This window comes from Magallana gigas, chromosome 5 (assembly GCF_963853765.1).
Source record: "Magallana gigas chromosome 5, xbMagGiga1.1, whole genome shotgun sequence".
NCBI classification, from domain to species: Eukaryota; Metazoa; Mollusca; class Bivalvia; order Ostreida; family Ostreidae; genus Magallana; species Magallana gigas.
In genome coordinates, this window is record NC_088857.1 from 42,799,989 (window position 1) to 42,815,381 (window position 15,393).

The following is a 15,393-nucleotide window of genomic DNA, read 5'->3' on the forward strand; positions in this document are numbered from 1 at the left end:
TTTTTTTCATAAGTAAACTTTAAATAATAGGAGATGTTAAAGTGACCAGATAATAATACAATGTAAACAGTGTAGATGTATTTAATCATACAAATGAGTTGTTTTTAATGTTTCTGTTCGTAAATTTGTGTCTCTAAAGAATACGCTATATGTTTTGTGCATTTCTAATATGAATTTGTATATATGCAACTTGTTGTAGGCTCGTATTTAACACACTAGGAACAATATGAGAATTAGCGAATCCTTGATTTTGAAACATGTCTTCTTTCAGTCAAATATTCATATGATGTTTAATATTTGTTTTGTATTATTTTTTGATATCAAAATTCGTGTAAGTTACATCGAAAATGGTACATATAAATCAGTAATTTGTATGTCGGCAACGTATTGCTAATACGATGTTTTATTTTATTTTTTCAGTAATTAACAAACACTATACATGTGTGTTTTAACAAAACATATAATGAAAAATGGATACTCCTTTTCAACTCTTTATTCCATTTTTTTAAAACCATAAACAAAAAGTTATTATAACTTAAACAGTTACTGATTGTTAATAATCTTCAATTTATTAAAACTTGTCAAAAAGTAAATTATCACGAAGTTGCCTCCCCAATTTTGGGAGCATGTAAAGGAAGGAAATTAACAGAAAAATTGAAGTTATACTACGCTATCCTTACCCCACATCTCACGAATTAGAATTACGATTTTCATGATTTTTGGAAGATTTTTTTTGGTCAGTATATTTTGAATGAGCCCCCCCCCCCCTTCCAGTTAAAAAACGTGTGTGACATTTCTACTGTCATATTTATTATTATTATATGATATTAATACTGGTATTCTATTTCGGAATTTGCTCTTTCTGTACTATTAATTTTTAAAGGGTCTTCCGATTTCCGTAGGTTTAAATTACATTCTTTATAAAGTTATTTGTTAAAAATCAGGGATTGAATAACTGATATCGAAAACAGTTTCGTTTTTAGCTCACCTGAGCTGAAAGCTCAAGTGAGCTATTCTGATCACATTTTGACCGTCGTCCGTCTGTCCGTCCGTCTGTAAACTTTTTACATTTTGAACTTCTTCTCTAAAACCGCTTATCAAAATTTCAACCAAATTTGGCACAAAGCATCCTCATGGGAGGGCAAATATAAATTGCAGAAATAAAAGTCTGATCGGTATTCAAAGCGGAGAAAACCGTGAAACTGTAGAAAAAGGGGGTGCATTTTTAAAAATCTTCTTCTCAAGAACTACCTAGTCCAATTCAACGTAGTTTAGCATAAATTATCCTTATGGGAAGGAAAATATGAAGTGCAAAAATTAAGGGCCATTTCTGTTTCAAATCTGAGTTATTACGAAAATAATAATAAAGGAAAGGCGTGTTTCAGCTTCGGGTTCGGCATCCGGTAAAATGGGTAGGCAAGACTTGGCCTGGGCAAAACAAAAGATTGGCAGTTATTAATCTGCCAATCTCATTAAAATTTCAGGATATTTGATGGACCAGTATATTTGTTTTCGCTGTAAATATAACGTAAAATAATGCGTATTTGGAATTGAAGATTGCCGATCTGCCCCAGCTTTTATTTTGCCACGGCCCGGGTTTGCATACCCATTTTACCAATTATTCCATACTTCTAAAACGAGGTTCTTTGTTTAAAGCAGCCATGACATTCAACGAAAAAAGGTCGATCTAACTATGATGAATTTGCTTGTTATGCAACAGTTCGCGTATGAAGGGAAATTTTTGAAAAATATATATATATATATATATATATATATATATATATATATATATATATATATATATATATATATACGAATATATTGGTGCCGATTTTGTGAAGTAAATTGAGGGTAAATATTTCAATGCGTTGACAGTTTTCACAAATGACGTTGGTGTTAGCTTGTTCTGATTTTCGTTTCGTTTTAATTATTTATGCTTTGTAAACTGGGAACCATCGCCTGTATTTCGTGATTTTTACGTATCAAATCAAACAGAGACTTCGGTAAATCAAACAGTTAACCGTTTACCTGGTTGCGCAAATTAAGCAAAATCTGATGTATCAATAAAGTACTGAAATACAGTTCATTCTATCGGTAAGTCGGCATTATCTTTTGCGTAATGGTAGATTAATGCAATAGGTTTTGTTGAGATGCTCGGCATTTTCTCGAGTTTATTCAGTTTAAATAGAATTTGATATCGCTGATGGAAATATGTAGGTATATACATGTATATTTATGATTCATTTCGAAAAAATAAATTGTGTTCTTTATTTGTTATAGTGCATGTTTCTTGTGTTTAATTGTTTACAATTTCTATTTACTAACCATATTTGAGTGTTAAGCTTCGAATTATAAGCAAGATACAGAGATCGGTCTGATCGGTATTCAAAGCGGAGAAAACCGTGAAACTGTAGAAAAAGGGGGTGCATTTTTAAAAATCTTCTTCTGAAGAACTACCTAGTCCAATTCAACGTAGTTTAGCATAAATTATCCTTATGGGAAGGAACATATGAAGTGCAAAAATTAAGGGCCATTTCTGTTTCAAATCTGAGTTATTACGAAAATAATAATAAAGGAAAGGCGTGTTTCAGCTTCGGGTTCGGCATCCGGTAAAATGGGTAGGCAAGACTTGGCCTGGGCAAAACAAAAGATTGGCAGTTATTAATCTGCCAATCTCATTAAAATTTCAGGATATTTGATGGACCAGTATATTTGTTTTCGCTGTAAATATAACGTAAAATAATGCGTATTTGGAATTGAAGATTGCCGATCTGCCCCAGCTTTTATTTTGCCACGGCCCGGGTTTGCATACCCATTTTACCAATTATTCCATACTTCTAAAACGAGGTTCTTTGTTTAAAGCAGCCATGACATTCAACGAAAAAAGGTCGATCTAACTATGATGAATTTGCTTGTTATGCAACAGTTCGCGTATGAAGGGAAATTTTTGAAACATATATATATATATATATATATATATATATATATATATATATATATATATATATATATATATATATACGAATATATTGGTGCCGATTTTGTGAAGTAAATTGAGGGTAAATATTTTAATGCGTTGACAGTTTTCACACATGACGTTGGTGTTAGCTTGTTCTGATTTTCGTTTCGTTTTAATTATTTATGCTTTGTAAACTGGGAACCATCGCCTGTATTTCGTGATTTTTACGTATCAAATCAAACAGAGACTTCGGTAAATCAAACAGTTAACCGTTTACCTGGCTGCGCAAATTAAGCAAAATCTGATGTATCAATAAAGTACTGAAATACAATTCATTCTATCGGTAAGTCGGCATTATCTTTTGCGTAATGGTAGATTAATGCAATAGGTTTTGTTGAGATGCTCGGCATTTTCTCGAGTTTATTCAGTTTAAATAGAATTTGATATCGCTGATGGAAATATGTAGGTATATACATGTATATTTATGATTCATTTCGAAAAAATAAATTGTGTTCTTTATTTGTTATAGTGCATGTTTCTTGTGTTTAATTGTTTACAATTTCTATTTACTAACCATATTTGAGTGTTAAGCTTCGAATTATAAGCAAGATACAGAGATTTGCTCACAATTCTATGTTTGTACGCAGATCTTAAAAACTAAAGATTAAAAAAGTAAAAAAATTGTCAATATTTATTAAGAAAATTTTCAAAGTCTGTTCTTCCAGACACCAACTTTAACAACTTATTGTATTGTAAACTTAACCTTTTTTCGTCATTATTACTCCTACTGTACATGTGATCCTTAAATGTGTTTGTGTACATTTGTATAAACTGATTTTGAACCTCAAATACCAGTGAACTGGTCTTGAGTGAATAAAAGAATTGAAAATCTTAGGCCATTCTTTTTTCCATTTTAAATGCTGAATAGGAAATACCAAGTTACCGTGCAGGTGTCATAACAGTATTTCACTGACATGGCTGAGGCAAAATAATTCCCGAATTTTCCTTTGAATTCGGGGCGTTTCCACACGCGACAGGAGCTGATTTTTTTTATCAGAACAATGTGTAAGAGGTCTAACTATCCCAGTTTTGTAACACATGTGTAACTTGGAGGTAAACAAAGTCTCACGCCTTGCTGGATGCACGTGCGTATTTTAATAGAAAATTGTAAATGAAGCGTTGTTTAAAACTATGTCAAGAGGATTTTTTCCAGAAGTTCGTTTTGAACTTTTAATCTGTATGTCAAGTTGTGCAACTTTGGTAAGAATATATAGTAAAATTTAATACTGTAGTGACACCTGCACGGATCTCCGCGGGCTCCCTGGTCGAGGACGGATGTGTCCCGGTGCACGGCGAGGGCTATTGTGAACTCTTGTTGATGAACCCATGTTTTATGTGTATTTGTATGTGGTCTGCTTGGCAATAAATACTATAATATGTACGAATTTAGTTACACAAAATGTTTTATTCTGATATTATTTGATATACGACTATTGGTACAGAAATTTAAATTAATGATACCTATCTTATAGAAAATGTCAGCTCGAGGCCTTTGTGGGCGTTACGGCCTTTGATATGTATAGTGAAGACTCTAAATTGTAGAAATCGTGACCCTCGGACCAAAACTGGAGCCCCAGGCGGGGTTCAAAGTTCAACATAGAAATACATAGGAAAATGTTTAAAAAAATTTCTTCTCAAGAACTACTGCACCAAAAATGCCAATATTTACACAAAAGGTTGTATATATAGTGAAGATTCTAAATTGTATAAATTGTGACCCCCGGACAAAAAGTGGGGCCCCAGGAGGGGTTTAAATTTTAACATATACAGGAAAATGTTTTAAAATCTTCTTCTCAAGAACTATAATGCAACAGTTTGGGATTTTACTATGCATACATGTCCATCCTTAAATAATGTATATTCTAATTTGTAAAAATCGTGACTCCCGGACAAATAATGGGGCACCAAGAGGGGTTCAAAATTTAAACATTTTAAAAAATATAAAGGGTACGTTTAAAAATGTTCTTCTCAAGAACTACAATTTAATAGTTTGTGGAATTACTATGCATGCATCCCTGGCGTATGTAGATTCTTAATTGGTAAAATCATGACCCCCGGACCGATACTGGGGCCCCAAGAGGCGGTCAAAGTTTATTATAGAAATATAAAGGTAACATGTTAAAAAATCTTCTTCTCAAGATTACAATGCTTCACAGTTTGTGAGATTACTAGCATGCATAAAACCTTGGATAATATAGGTTTGATAGTTTTAAAATAGTGACCCCTGGACTAATACTGGGGACCCAAGCTGGATTAAAAGTTAAATGTAGAAGTGTATATGGAAAATGTTTTAAAATCTTCTTCTCAAGAACTACAGTGCTTCAATTTGTCAGATAACTACGTAAGCATTCTCAAATAGTGTAGATTCGAAATTATAAAAGCCATGACCCTCGATCTAATACTGGGCCCCAAGAGGTGTTCAAAGTTTAGCATAGAAATATAGAGGGAAAACGTTTAAAAATCTTTTTCTAGGGAACTATAATGATTCAGCTTGTGAGATAACTATGCAAGCATCCTAAAATAATGTAGATTCCAAATAAATAAAGATTTGGCACTGGACTAATACTGGGGCCCGGAGAGGGGTTCAAAGTTTAACATAGAAAGTTATATTGAAATTTTTTAAAAAAGTTTTTCTCGAGAACTATAATGCTACAGTTTGTGAGATTACTATGCAAGAATCCTCAAATTGTGTAAACTCTAATGTAATGGAACTAAGAGTTATCTTTCTTGATGTTCTGTACAGTCTGAGAGTTATTCCTCTTGATGTGGAACTCTCTTCTACGTTCATTTTTCAGGCTTTGTACGTGCGGTCCCGCCGCAGTGCTACACATTTTCATTCCTATGATACTATTTATGTTGTTGAAGCCAACTATAAACCTCGGACCAATACTGGGGCCCCATAAAGGTGTTCAATGTTTGAAATAGAAAAAATCATATGCTACGAAATAGAATGTCACAAGGAACTGCTGTCCAGGTGAGCGATGTGGCCGATGGGCCTCTTGTCTTACGTTACTATTTATAAAGGATAAATATTTATTTTTCATTGCAGAGCGATAACTTGACCCCAAGCATCCTGTTTTCGTTTTTAATCAAACAATAAAAATGTCTACCTAATATTTTCTAATATTTTGATATAAAACTGATTAAGCAATGTTATCTTAAAAACAAAAGTATGTTATACTATCTTACCCATCACATCTCAAATATTTTACATCTGACATACTAAACTGATAGAACAAAAGACATACACTGTAACCTTTTTTAATTTATAACTTGTTATTTAAGAGAATATGAAAAGATATAATTGTTGGATTTCATAAGCTTTTCTGGACTAAATATTGTATGTTCAGTGCACATTTGAGACCAATTAATAAAAAGACGCACATTTTATATATCATTCAGCTTAGTTTACTTTACCAGTGTTTGAACACAAAGTGGTTGCTTTTGCTAGTAGAGTCTCTTCGATTCTCTTTTACATTGTGGCATTGTCAAACATTTGTTTATATAAAGGAAAAAGGTTGACATTCATGTTTTAATTTATAATATAATTTTCCCATTAAAACAAATCTTTGTCTTCAATTAAAAAATTGCAATCTGAAAATCCAACTCGAATTGAACGAAACGAACAGCTGAAAAAAAAAGAAAAACAAAAAGAAAACCCGGTATATGCACGAGTATTTAAAATCGGTTTGATTTGTAACAGTTTCTTTTTTCGACGTGATTGGACCCCCACCAAATTATGATTACGAAACTATCAAGCATCAGGTATGATACAATTTTATACATAATTTTATTGAATGATTTAAGAGTTTAATTTTGGGGTTTTTTCTTATTCAAAGCCGAAAAGTTGCTTAACAAAAATGATATGCCAAGGCATTTTATAAATCTTTATTTTTCTCGTGGTCTTAGGGCGTAATGGCAATGTTTATTGTTTACAACACCAAGACCAATAGCCTGGGCGCACAGATTTAAGAGGGTAAGACAAGAAAAAACTTATAAATCATATATTTTTTTTAAAATCTGAAAAGGGATATCATTGTGAATATTGGATGATTTCCTACGAAAAGAAGATAGCACGCTCTAAATTATAAAAAAAACTGGTCATTAAAAAATGTTTGACACCCTATCATAAAATTTTATCTATTTCTAAGTACATGTCTATATGTATCAAAATGATCAGGTACATACATTTATCAAAGCTTCATTTCAAAGAGTCTTGCAATTGATTATGCCGTTTTGCATTCGTGTCAGTGTAATTTAATTTGAAAATATTTGTTTACTGTGTTTTGCAAATCGAAAGGCCTCAACAAAATCTTGTCAGACGACAAAAAGGTTTAAGACAAAAAGTCGCAAAAATTTATTGACATTTTATGTCTAACAAGACATTTAAAACGACCAAATTAAAATTGATTAACAAATCAAGATAAACGAGGGCGAATCAACTTTAATTATATATTCATATGCAAAATACAGTATGTATAGCGTCGCAATGATCAATTAAATAATGAGGTTAAATTGTCTAACAATGTCATTTATTTATTACAGATTTCAAATACCGGCATTTTTTTTAAAACTGCAACGTTGTACAATAATGTCGGATGAAGATGCATATGAAAATTGTTAAAAACAACAAAAAAGGAAGGTATTGGTGGACGGTGCAATAACAATGGCTATTACGTCCATTAAAAATGAATCAAAACACTAACTGATAAGTCATTTTTGGATCTGAAGAATAGAACATAAACTAAATTACATGAATAAAAATCTATGCTGTGGGAAATGTATGAATATTTCAAGACAAACTCGACAAATGACATCGATGTTGCATGTTCAAAGAATGAGTTTCTATTGCTAGATGTCACGTTATCTTTCTTACCGTTTTTGTTTTGTAGGTGTTTCACGCCTCACCTTTTCTGAAGTGTTTGGAAGAAGTGTATAATACAGGTTTAAAAAAACTGTCAGTGGATCAAGTAAAATAACACGATTTTTTGTTGTTTTTTTTTCAAATTAAGTATAATATGGAAGTATCTCATACCACCTTACTATCAATACATCAGATATTTATACTTTTTAGGAGTGAACCTTCATGTATACATAAAAGTCGTGATTATTGATGAGCTGTTGGAGTTAATTAAGGACTCCTGTCTTGGTAGCATATCTAAAGTAAAACTTGACAGACAGATTGTTTGAGTGAGTTCAAGGTCACTATAAAAATAGTGCATCAATTACTTTTCAGTGGAGAAATTACGGTACTTGAGTTATGAGAGAGAGAGAGAGATAGAGAGATAGAGAGAGAGAATCATTCTTTGAGTATTATGAATTGATAATTTTGGTCGGGGCGTGATCAAATTCAATAAAGCCCGATGGCTTTTATGATGGGTTTGATCTTGCCCAGACCAAAATTATCAACTTAAAATATTCAAAGAATGATTCCTTATTACTCTAATTTATATAATTTTTAGCAATTGTACGATTTAATATTTGAATATGAATAAGCAAACCACACGTGTACCCCCCGTCATACGTCATTTGAATTTATTGAACTGAATATTACAAAATCGATACGTAGTGTTATTACAAGTGGAGACAAAGAATAATGTAAATATGGGTGATGGATTAACATGAATGCAGTCGAATAGCGTATGACTACTGAAAACTCGTCTGAATTGACTGTTACAGTGTCGGAACATCTCGTCAAGACAACACAAAATAATTTTAGTTGGATTTATCCAAAGTTTTGTTTAGTTTTCACAATGTATGACATACGGCTTGAAAATGCATAAAAAGGGATAGATAAGATATGGAAATTAGAAATACCCACTATACGTGAAGTGCTGATTGAAAATGAGCTTGATTTAGGTAATCACATTAATTTGAAAAATGCAGAACATCAAAGGGAATTTGGAAGGTAAATTATTTTAGATAAGTTAGTTTTGCGTTAAAAGTGCATAAAAAATCTTCCTGCTCAATTTTATCGTGGAGCATAACCAAACTAGAGGGCTAAATAAAGAGAACGACTATATCCGAGATACCAGACAAAAGTATAGCTAGTGTTCCAAATCCAGTAAATCTCTATTAGCGCTTTCCCAATAAGAACCTAAAAAACGAAGTAAATGGCGGATGCGAGAACCAGACTATATTGTGATGAAGAAACACAAGAACACCACTCCATTGAACTAAGGAAGACGTCCATTATTTCCCATTTGACATGCATAGGTGCCCTCTTTGTTCACGGAAAAATAACCATATTGAAGAAGATTCGAAATATAGATACTAGTATTTATGGTGGAAAACTCCTGGCATCTTTGATACATTGGGAAGTGCTCGGGACATACTTTTCCAGTTTTAAGAGATTTTTGTATCGTCTTCTAACCTGACATGAATGAGGATTAGTTTAAAAGGAGAAAACTATAGTATTATTGAAGTTTAGGCATAAAGATATTTTTAAATATTTCAAAATGTGAAGCAAAAAGTCACGGAAAAGGTAATCTGGTACAGATCGAGTATATTGTAGGAATATGTCATGCTTTGTCGATGTTAAGACACAGCGTTGATGTGAACTATCAAATACATTTTAACATTTGTGTGATAGTGGATAGGGTAAGAGGGTACTCTCACACAGGAAACGAGTTGTTTCTTCTAAAACTTTATATCTACATGTATTTAACTTAATTAATAATTGCCAATTTCAAATTGATATTGGATGGTATCAATTACTTCCGTTTCGTTAACATGTGCAAAAATTTAGCAATAATCTCAAATATCCGAAATTTTTTTTTCACAGGAGTCATTCGGAATACCCAAAATGACTAGTTTGAAAACTTTAAAAAAGAAAGAAATACTTAATGTGATACTGCAATGTCTTTGAGAATTTAAAACATTTGGATTGGAAAAAAACATTTAAAACCTTTGGATTGGAAAAAACAACTCCTTTACACAGGCATGCAGTTCTAACTCAGAGTTTAACATCTCATCTTGTCTGGCAATATTGAAACATATGCACGTTTATCAACTGAAACGGAATGGTATGCTATTATTATTGTTATTATTATAAATTTCATATACATCTTTATTTTTCATCTTTTTTTTCCTGATATTTATTGAATTTTTGAATTAGAAATGTTTACAAATGATTTTACACACTGAACACAAAAATAATACAAAAAACATTAATGTAATATGCAATCCTTATATTTTTGCTTAATTTCAGTTTACTTTTGTATTCTTCATACTTCTTGATTTTCACAGGTCAACAATTTGAATACACTAATGAACATGTATTTGTTTAATTGAATAGAGATTAACCCATCCGTCTATCACAGGGTCAGTTGCTGGTATTAGTATTGCTATCGACTAAAAGTTTTGAATGATGTAAATATCATTCAATCAAATGATGGCATTGTAAAAGCTAGGTTTTGGTCTGTTTTCATGTGAGTATACAGTTTATTTTCCCCGTTTGCCCCCATACTACATGACGATAACAACTGGTCTGTCATTCGATAGAAATTATTCTCGTTTCTTTGTTCCGAAGATATATAGACTCGTAGATTATGCGCGGATCTAATGTTGTGTGTGGGGTAGTGAATCCTGAAATATGGCTCAAAACATTTATCAAAATATACCTACACGTAAGACCCCAACCCCAAAAATAAAAAAAAATTCTCACTCGGACCCACCTCTTTTGTCTCAAAATCCTGGGTCCACGCGTGGTGGTTTATTTACTTATTTAAAAAATAGAATTTGTCGTTTTTCAAATTAAGATTTGATATCATGACTCAAGGAAAAAGAGTGTTATCGAATATATACTAAGACAAAATCCTCGGGACACTGAATCTGCAGAAAAATTTAAAATAGATGAATTCAACCAGATATCAAAATCTTGTAGCTAAAAACCCCTGTTGACAGAATCAACTAAGCAATGTGAGCAACATCTCTTTGAAATTATTTTTGATTGTAAAATTGTAATTTTCTACTAAAATAAAAAACAAACATGATTTACGATTTACAAACACCTGTTAGTAAAAATTTTGCTATTTGAGGCCCAGTTTTAAGAAACATTTCATAATTTTCGCCCTGTACTAAAAAATTATTTTATAAATGTATTCCATTTTCTGATATAGAAATAAAACTTGTTTGAATCACATTTATAAAAAAGGTTTTTTTTGTAAAACTTAGAATTAAAATAAACAAAATATCCTTCAAAATACAGCTCCTCAAATATTGAGAGAAATTATCTGACTCTGCAAAATGTTTTGCACCCGGAAGTTTCCGTAAGCATTCAACCAAAGCGTTTCAACAAAAGAAAGCTTCAATTACATTCTGTAAGAATTACGCAAGCGCCATTCAGATTCTCAAAGATAAGATCTTTTAAAATATTTTAATGTTTTGTTAAGCCTCGTGGGTTTTGCTTTATTTACGAGAATGTAATTGTATGCATTTTTTCAAAGGTTTGATTTACTAGTATTTGTACAGGATCCATTTTCATGCATCGAGTTATAATGTTTAGAGAATTTTCTTTAACAATACCTGCATCGTATCACATTAAACAGCAATAGATCTAAATCGAATGTGAATACTCGTCTGTGATTTAGTGTGTTTAAATTTCAAGTAGGTTATTTGAATTTTGCTTTGCATTATTTATATCAGTTCGTGAAATTGAACAAAAATGAATTATGCTTTACATTTTTTTGTAAAAGGAGTTTTTATTTGCATTTGATATACTATATTAAAATTAAAACAAATCACTTACCTTATCATTTTTTTTTTGCATTCACACCTAAATAATGCTTATATTCAGCCTTTTATATTGGTAAACTCTTTTCAAAAATATGAGAAAATTACTACAATGTACAAAGAAAAAAGCCCAGATAGATAGACTGGTAGATCAATAATGGATAGAAAATCGATTAGAAAGATTTTGAAATAACTGACTAAATGAGGTAAAGGTCGACCAAACCATCTAGCTTCATTCGAACTTAATTAAATAATGAAGTCAAATATTTGGAATCGTTTGAAAAATCCCCTTGTATTTAACATGACATGGTTTTATTTTTAAATCCAAGGCAGTGGGCGATTAGTTCTTGCCATTCAAGCCAAAATGTTTTTCCTCTGTCAGAAAATGCAAAACGTAAAACTGTTTCTTTTCATGAAATTTGAATTAAAGTTTATTTTCAAAAGCATTTTGAGAACCCATTATCTGTAATTATATTTAGCTCTTTTGTTTTACAATATTCTATGATTAGTTACGCCTGCAATAGGATGTTTAAACAAGTGTTTATGATCTTACTAACACATGTAATACTGTGTTGTATTATAATTTATATATAATTTATTAGACCCTTGACATCACAATTTAAAGTATCCGCTCCATATTGAATCAAATTTTTCCAACCTTGAATATCCATCATGTATTTAATACTTTGATATTTATTTAAAGTATTTAAGAGTATAAAAAGATTTACCGAGAGAAATTTCTAAAAATATTATCAACTAAGCAGTAATTAATTAATGGAGATTGCATTAAGGTCTATGGAGACAAGCACATTTTTAAAGATAAAAAAGTAACTACTAGGAATATCAAAAAATGCTTTGGTGGAAAGATGTATTTTATCATTAAGAATACAAAAACTGTTGAAAATAAATTTTATACCACGTAGATTTTTTTTAGAATTAATTTTTATAGAATAAAAACAAAGGAGGACAACTCTTCAAAAAAGGAAAAGGTCATTAATTAGGACACATTCCACACTTACATATTAATACTTAAATAGGAAAATTATGTCCAAGTAAACTAAGTATTTTAAGCCCATAATTATATGTTATGCACCCAGATTCATTGAATCTGAGACTATTATGGATCGGATACCTTAATGCAAATATGTTATTGTACCTCATTTACCATTGTATGATAATGGTTTGAGAGAATAAATTGAATTGAATTGATATGATTTAAGGCTATTCCCGCTTTTTCGTCACGTATATAAAATGATATAAATACCGGTAGATAAAAAGCAAAAGCGTATCATTTACTCAATATCATGAAAAAGTACTTAGACCTGTCGTTCCGTTCGGCACATAGGCCATCAATGACAGTCCTTCAGCACACAAGGTTCTGAGCTGCTTTTGCAGTGTCGTTCAAGGTCATGTCGCGCCTTAAATTTTACCACAGTATCCTGCCGACGCCCCATCTCTCTCTCTCTCCCCTCTCTCTCTCTCTCTCTCTCTCTCTCTCTCTCTCTCTCTCTCTCTCTCTCTCTCTCTGCGTGTTCTAGTCTGGAATTTGTATGTGGTGCTGGATGTTGGCTTTCTTAAGGTGATTTAATCTAACCTACTTCCTCCGATTGAGTCATGTGTAGTGATGGTTGCCATGCTCTATTTCATAGCTCCTAATTCGTGACCCTTCCAGGCCATCGGATGTTGCAGATGTGCATGAATGAGACAGGTGTTGTTAAATGTCTTAATCTTCTGCAGGGTAATTATGGTCGTTTTCAATGTTATTGCTCCATGCAGTAAGAGGGATTTCAAAGTAATTAAGCTAATCTTAGATGCCCAGATTTTATCAAGCTGTTTTCTTGCCGTTTCTTGACTTCACATCACGGTCTGTGCCACTCTGTCTGTCCAACACAACCCCAGGGAGACGAAGGACTTAACTTCTCTGATGAGCCCATCACAAATTGTGACTGGTCATTGGATAGTGGTCTTGATTTGTTTTATCAAGTCACAATCCTTCTGATGATAATGCAAGGTGATTTTTTGTCCTGTACCTCACTGGGAGTACACTGAATACCACGGTTCCTTCCTGATGTGGTAGTCCTCTCCCAGATAACAAGCTTATATTGGCCCAGCGTTGGTCCGATTTTATCATTTATGTTGGCCCAATGTCGGAAAATAACATCGGTCTAATGTTATTTTGATCATCGGCACAACATTGCACCAACACATTGGTGTGATGTTGGCCCATTATCGGTAGTTTCATAGTTTAAATGTGGGGCCAATGTCGGTACAATGATTCAATCCAGCCTAAATTCCTCAAACCTTGTCCTTATTTAAGAATCTCACACAGATAAACAGGAAGAATATATATATAATCAATATACCTGTATTTTTTCACGAACAATTTGGAAGTCCTCGAATACATTGTACAATTTTTCAACTTTATTATTTGGATAGTTTCATGTTTGCTATGGAAATTCCCCGTGTTTTTATTTTTAGCAGCATTAATTAACCTGATCATATAGGGAACGGTTTGAAAGAAAGAACCCTTTGAGACAGACTATAATTTTATCAATGCACGAACATGCAGAATTATGCCCCAGTGACAACTGTATATATATAATAAATAATATAGGTTTCAGTCTTGAAATATATATCTTAATTCAAACAAAATTTGCATTATAATAATATATTCATTAATATAATCCAAATTTTACTCATAATGAATAAGTAGGCTAAACAAGTGATTTCCACAGACTCATCAGTAACCATCGTTCTACTATCAAAGTTAATAAGGAATAAGGAATCATTCTTTGAGTATTATGAGGTGATATCGATAATTTCGGTCGGGGCGTGATCAAATCCAATAAGGCCCGAAGGGCTTTATGATTGATTTGATCACACCCAGACCGAAATTATCACCTCATAACATTAAAAGAATGATTCCTTATTACTTATATTTATATAATTTTAAGCCATCGTACGATTAAATATAAAAATATAAATAAGCAAACCCCGCTGGCGCCTCAATTTGGCGTCATTTGTATTATGGATTTTATAGTACAAAATCGATATGTAGTGTTATCACAGCCAAAGACACTGGAAAATGTAAATATAGACAATTATAGTACTTGATCAACGTAATTAGCCACAAATAGGAGAGAATGGTGGTAGTTCTTACCGATTACGACTCGAAGTGACTAAAAATTGGTGAGCACGAATAAAGAACATTTCTGGATACATAAACAATGGTATATCTCCTTTGATGGCATAAATGAAAATTAAACACTGTGCCAGATAATAATGAAAGTAACAAGGTGGCAGATTTGCTTCTGTCTAAGCTGCATATATCGACAAAATCTCATTTTAATTCTAAAATGCCATTTAATAGACCATTGCTAAAGGAGTAAACAACCAACTCAACTTTGTTTTTAATGCATCTCACCTGTCAAGGTATAATTTTACCATAATAAAATAATTTTTACAGGAAAATAATATTTTCCATTGGAGAAAGAATTTTACTTTAGGATGTTTGAAATTTCCTACCGGAATAAAAGAACTTCTTTGGGGAATTTAAATTCTGATAGGATTTGAACAAAACTCCTATAGGATTGTAAAATCCGATGGGAAATCTTAATATCCTACAGGAAAACTACCTGTCT

At 32.1% G+C, this 15,393-nt stretch overlaps 2 long non-coding RNA genes across 2 annotated transcripts in view; both read left to right on the forward strand.

Annotated features, from left to right (window-relative positions):
• LOC136275741 (uncharacterized) overlaps positions 1-482 on the forward strand; it is a 1,323-nt gene extending 841 nt beyond the window's left edge. The window contains exon 2 of the long non-coding RNA XR_010714240.1: positions 1-482. This exon is cut by the window's left edge and continues 540 nt beyond it. This is a non-coding gene — a long non-coding RNA (uncharacterized lncRNA).
• Positions 483-4,082: 3,600 nt separating this feature from the next.
• LOC136275860 (uncharacterized) lies at positions 4,083-9,789 on the forward strand. The gene is made up of 2 exons (XR_010714364.1): positions 4,083-6,995; positions 7,565-9,789. It is a non-coding gene; the product is annotated as an uncharacterized lncRNA (long non-coding RNA).
• The last annotated feature ends 5,604 nt before the right edge of the window (positions 9,790-15,393 follow it).